Genomic DNA, 6,756 nt, shown 5'->3' with positions numbered 1-6,756 from the left:
CTTTAAACTTTAAAGGGAAGATGGAAAAAGCTACAAGCCAAGTGCTGCTCTCTTATGGGTGCACAGAAGCTGCTGGATTTCAGGCTGCTTACAGAAAGTGCCAGCGCCATCCTTGCAGTTAATCTCCAGGCAGATTTACCAGTGGCATAAGATAGTATCAAAGCTGGCTAGGGAGTACAGTTGGCCAAAGGGAGTCATCAGCTACTGGAAAGCCAAACACACTCCTAGGCCAGCTTCACTCTTCTGGCAGGTTTTCATACTATCCTATGCTAACTGCTTGGAGATAACTTGTTGTGTCAAAGTCGATGTATTGTTGCGGTAATACACAAAACAAGTGAAATTGGACCTTCTTACGTTGGGTGCCAATGAATCATATTGCCATAGCATCAGCGATCGTATTCTATACGTCCTCAGACTCCTCACCTAAAGCCACAATGGTGTGATGTGGCGGTTTGCATAGTAGATACACTGATTTGTATCGACTGTCTGCCTGACCTTGGTAATCGGATAGGTGTCGACCATGTTGAAGTATAGGACGACAGAGATACTCCAGTACTTCAGATAGCATTTATACGTTATTATATCAGTATATGGGTATTGTTACTATTTTTTTTCACAGTTTAGTATCGTTTACTATATTTTTTCACAGTTATGTTTGTACAGTCTTAAATTGTTTCCAAAACAACTCATTCATTAACCATTAAGTAGGTCTGCCAATGAACAAAGATTATTGTTATATTTTATCCCACTTTATTATTAGTGGTAATCGCAATGGCGATTGTACTTTAAGCAAACATAGATAAACTTTGGGAAACCCATAGTTGTAGTCTATAGTTGACATGGATCTTGAGTGGATTATATGGACAGAACTTTATCAATGTGATCTATGTTCTAATACTGTACAGTACTTAACGTCGTACTTTTGTAATAACTTGTTTTTGTTGAACGTCGATGTTCGATGTTGAAATGATGTGACATATCTTTTTAGCAGGGCTTGAAATTGCTAGTGTCTGGAACAGTTAGTTCACAATTCTGTCTTTTTCGACTTAAGCAAAACGTGATTCAAATTCACAAAGTGTGTGAACTTAGTCTAGCAAAGATTTTAAAAAATTACATAAAAAACAGGGTAAATGTGAAAAAAATAGCGTTGTCAATAGACATGAATCCCATGAATTTTTTTTTTTAAATTCCTAACACTTTTTATCGGCCAGTTTCAAGCCCTGTCAGGTGATGTAGCTTGTACAGTATAGTAGTAGTAGTGTTTGTCTAGTAACGCTGTTTTATGATAGGTCAGTTGAGGATCGTTTGTACACATAAGATGGTTACGTCATCCATGGTCTTCGACAGACGTTTGGATGCTGACGTCACCTTATTTGTCACATCACTGTTCTATAATATTCAAATGTTGTCACGTGACTACCATGGCGGTTGCATGACGTAGCCATGATATGTATGCACGGATCCTTAGCTAGTCGATTCTTTTTGTACCATGCATTGTTGTTGGAAGATCCAGATATATCCCTGCATATTATAGAAGTGACGTATTTCGCCTTGACTGGAATGCTATGCAGAATGCTAATAAGTACAGTTAACCAGACCTCGTGCCTGCTTGAGATGCGATGACAAATATATTCACTTGCTAGATAATCAAGAAGCCCATCTTATAAAGTTGGGTGCAAAAGGGATGTCTCAAGTGTGCCAGCGATCTTAGCATGAAAAAGTCGAAGATAAATCTTTACAAAAAAATCTAAAAAAGATTGGCATGGTAAGCAGTTCCAACTAAAAAAGAAACTGCTCGCCAAAATTCTGGCTGTGTCTGCTGCAGCTTCATCAGGCAAGAATGACCAATGCATTAAAACACGTGACCCGGCGGACATGTGACGTCACAAATTGGTCACGTGTGCCTAGAAGTTTTTCGATGCAGTAAAAGGTACAACTGACTACTGGGGACATCCCATCAGACGTTTGCTAAAGAGAAGTCTCCGAGCTCGAGCTTGTGACAAAGCCATAACGTGTACCTCGCATGCATTCCTGTGGAAACTACGTAGGGATTGATGCTAGAAGCATGGAGGGTCATCTGTGTTGCTGAATAATATTGTGGAAAAGGTTGAACTTTTTTCAATACAAAGATTTGACTCACTGGTTTTGCGACAGACCGAGTCGGGGCGACACACACTCCCAGTCACCTTTGACTCATTGCTAACGTCATGTTTCTGAAAGGTCACGTGTCCTGAGCAATCAGCACCGTGACCCTGAAGATCAGAAATTTGGTCGAAAATTCTGTGAGTGACGTAAAGAAAGTTAAACCTTTTCCAAAATTTAGTAGAGAATATAGGTCCCGAATGACTGCTTGCACTGACCTGTGTAGATCTCTGAATAAAGGAACCATGGGGTTGAAGTTACGCGTCTTGTCTGAAAAACCTTTTGTGTCTGTCCGTTACTCCGTATGTTGTGAGTGTGTCCTTAGATATTGTAACATTGATGTATGTCGATGACTGGATGGTGCTACTAATATTCTAGTGGCTTTAGAAGATTCGAATAGGTAAAGAAAGTACATCAATTATTTTTTCTACGATTCTACTGAAATAATTAAAATGGGAAGCAAATAGTAAAGAGATAGATAAGCAACATTTGAATGAATAAAGACAAGTAAATATAGCAATTATTGTAACATAAATGAAGCTATCTAATAGTATACTAGTAGTAGCAATTCAAATACTGCACCATAACAAATCGTAGATGCATGGCAAATGATTAAAAAAAAATAAGAAAATGTAGCAATTAAAGTACCATGAATGTTAAATATCGTTAAATGTGTGGGCTTTACTAGGGACCTGGGAAATGAAAAATAGTGGTTTTTGATATTGCCCTTAAAACTTATTATGAACTTTGGACGGCCAGACGAAGAAACACGTCAGGAATCGCCCCGCCGGCACGGTTGTTATACCCTGATCATGGCCTTGCCGCCAGAACCGAATACCCGCCGCCTGATATGGTCAGAGATACCAAAACAAGACACCCAACTGCAGTACAAAGATAAAACACCAGGACGCCCAAAATCACAGCCTCGCCGTCAGGCCATGCCAAGGACACAAACACACGTACCAAAGTTAACTACAATCGCACGTAGCGTTCTGGAGATATACCGACGAAAATACATGAAAAAGACACGCCCAGTACAACATTACCTCTATTTCAATTCACGGAGGTGCCGTGTCATTGCGTCAAAAACCTGGCCACCATAAGCAATTATATGGTTAATCTTCGTCATCTGTGAGGTCGAAACTTTGAAAGGCCAGACAAGGAGAAACTCGTCAGGAATCGCCCCGCCGGCACGGTTGTTATACCGTGATCTTGGCCTTGCCGCCAGAACCGAATACCCGCCGCCTCATATGGCGGTCTCTCCCCCTTGCGGCTATGTTTGGCTACGTCAAGTTCGCACTTTCGCGTGGGAACTCGGCGAGAAGGTCAAGGGCCGCATTGCACTTGACTTTCAAGGACTGCGACAAATAAGGGGCGGGGCCGGAGAGTTTGGAGGTACGTGTGTTTTCAAATGCTGAGGCGAATTCTTAGTCGACGGCTTACAAGACAAATTTCTCTTTGTAATACGTAGAAGGTATTCTTTAGATGTCCTGTGCAGTAGTTAACGTATGGTACTCTTTTGCATAAAAACTATTTTCGATAGATCTTAATTGAACATGAACAAAAAGCGTAAGCAACTAAACAAAATACACAATATCAAATTTCAAAACATTTGCACTGAAATGTTCAGTTCTGAAAAGTCATCTTTCTCCTTCCCTAAGTCTAGAACTAAGAAGACAAAATCAGTTCTCACTAAAAGGCCAATCAGTCTCTCAATTCTCTAGATATACAGTACTTTACTTCTTAAACCCTCTTCAGATCATTTTGTCACCCTTGCATCGGTCTAAGGAAATGTCCTCCCTATAACTTCCTAACACGTCGCTGGCAATGTCGCCGGTAGCAAAACACACTCCTAAGCCGGCTTCACTCCTCTGTCATACTTTCTTATGCTACCATAGGATCTGCTTGGAGATTAGAAACTACAGCCATAAGGAAGTGGTTACACCTTGCCACATGGCGACATTATGCGGTACTGCAGCATCTTAAAGTGCACTTTCTTCCATTGGCATTGCATCGCGGCTATCTCCATATCAATTAAGTGGTTTTACAGAAGTACTTACTTGTAGTTGCATTTACTGTTTGTCATAACCATCAGATGGCATCAAACACAATATACAAAATAGCTGTAGGTCTAGTTTAATTCCAATTTTACGGCAATAATGATCAGTACATGTTTTTAGGGTAGCAATTCTAATCTGCCTACAAAAGTTGCAGATGATTTAAAAACAAAGATAGCTAGAGTATAAATCAAAGCGATAGATACCATTGATCTGCATTGTAAGCTTTGATTTGGTAAAATATGATCCAAACCAGTCAGGAGATATCTTAGAGAAACTCTTAGAGATGGAAAAACAAACAACTAGAAGATGGACAATGTCGCCTTTTAGATCGCCCCTATTTTGAAGACCGAAGGAATCATTATACCCCTATCACATTATCCACGATACTTTTTACCTTGTACAATCAATTGTTGTGCAATAAAGTTAATATTATAAGCGAGGCTCGGGCGATTGCCGCAGAATCGTCGTCCGATCGATTTTCGCCAAATGCGGCAATCGCCCGAGCCTCGCTTGTAATAATAACTTTATTGCAGAACAATTGTAAAAGGTACAAAGTATGGCTTGTATGTGACAGGGACGGTTTTCGGGTGAAAATACGCGCAACCCTCTGTCGATCTTAAATATGGCCGATCTTCCATCGATACGCCCGAAGACCGTGGATAAATAATGTGATAAGGGTATAAAGATATTATTGAGAGGTCGTTTAAAGACCTTGGAGATCATTGGGCGCTCGCGGAAAGACCTGTGAGCGAGGTCTCCTCTCAGTGAAAGAAGATTGACGAAGACAAGCAAGCACAGTCGCCCTCATCTGCGCAATATCGAAACAACATACGTCAGACTTTACGTCACTGCCTGCCGCGGCTTACCACAGCTGTCCATATTTGCTGACCAGACGGCCCGGTAGGGAGGGGGGAGAACAGAGCAGGCATCTCCCTCTGCGTACATGGGAGCTTACCGGGTCGTTGAGAAAGATTTATTCCAGAGCAGAAGGAAGCTTAGAGGGACCTTTGAAATGTCTTTCGCGCTTTGGGTTAAAAACTTCCATGGTTTAAAACAAAGCGAGTGTCAATCTCTACAAGACAAGACAAAAAGAACCTTTTGTTCCAAAAGTGCAGGGCGAAACTTCAATTGTTCTGTTTCATCATTGGTTTTGTTGAGATACTCTAATTCTGATTATGTCATAAATATTCCTTTTTTTATAATTAGTTTTTGTGTTACTGCGATTTATGAATAATGACTGAGATAATAAAAGTAAAAGATTTGACAAGCTGACAGTGTAAAAAAGTAATTTAGATTTGAGTGAAAAGTTGGTTCGGGCAAGTAAATTTTTTATGTACTTGCGCGATTGGACAAGTGAATTTTAGAGAACTTGTTTAGCCCTGCTGAGGCTTCTGACAGCGCTGTTGACAAGAGTTCCCGATGAAACGGAAGAAGCCGTTTAAAGCCGACCCAGCGGTGAGTCCACCAAGCGTTTCACTGCCCGCGGAATGAGCGGTATGTTAAACACCTTGTTGACACACTTTTCAGCTCAGTTTTCCGTTGTAGACCGCATATTTCCCAAATTCAACAAGGCGCGGTCTAGCAACCATCCTTAAGCAATCGTCGACGCGGATACAAAACTGATTCGGAATCAGAAGATTCATCGACAACATCCCACCGTCGTACCTTTCTCCTGGCCACAACAAAACTCTGGAACTCACTACAACAGCACATAGTGACACTCAGGGACAGACAGAAGTTTAAGACCAACATTAACAACCACCTCAGCGACCTACGTCAGTGAGTCATTCGTTAGTGCCCTTGAGGCAATGTAAGGACAAGGCTAACGCAGAAGATTGGCGAAAGACTGCCTAGATAAAAACAAAAGAAGTCTTCGAAAGATCATTGGTAAGATATATGACAGCCGCACGCCGTAGTTTGCCCGAGCCAACAAGGGGCGGGTAAGACAACACTTCTGCTCCCGGTGTCAGGACATGCGTGGTCACGCGCGGGAGACCAGGTTTCCCCCGGTGAAAGTAAACTATTAGAGACCGCGCGCAAATAACTCGGGAGTTGACTGTGCAAACGGGGTATCGGGTGTCTCTTCTCCCGAAAAAAAACTAGGGCAGCACGATGGCGTGGCTTCATAACAAACTACACCAAACGTCATGACAAAATTAGGCGGAATTTGGAGGTCCCGAGTTCGACCCCCGCCCTGCCCCCGACGTTATGCCCTTAGGAAAGGCACTTTCCACGACCTTTCTCCCTTCACCCAGGTGTAAAAATGGATACCTGACTTTGGTCAGGGAGGTAAAAAGAAAAGACTACCTTTACCTTCTATCTGTGTTTAAAATAAGTTACTAACGTGAGTAAAGTGCCGCATCATGCTCGTCTGTCCAAAAGCAAATAGAAATAAATTAGGCTTGAATGATTCTAATCCAAAGCCTGTAACACGTATAGGCATTATTACTATTAATTATTTGATCTTATATTGTGAAAAATTGTGTGTTTGGGGGGAAAAGCAAATGATTTTAGTCTGCTTGCCTCACTGACCCCGTTTTCCATCTATCATGGC

Source organism: Branchiostoma floridae, unplaced genomic scaffold, assembly GCF_000003815.2.
Source record: "Branchiostoma floridae strain S238N-H82 unplaced genomic scaffold, Bfl_VNyyK Sc7u5tJ_1569, whole genome shotgun sequence".
In the NCBI taxonomy this organism is placed as follows: domain Eukaryota; kingdom Metazoa; phylum Chordata; class Leptocardii; order Amphioxiformes; family Branchiostomatidae; genus Branchiostoma; species Branchiostoma floridae.
Note: the sequence above shows the minus strand (reverse complement) of the source record.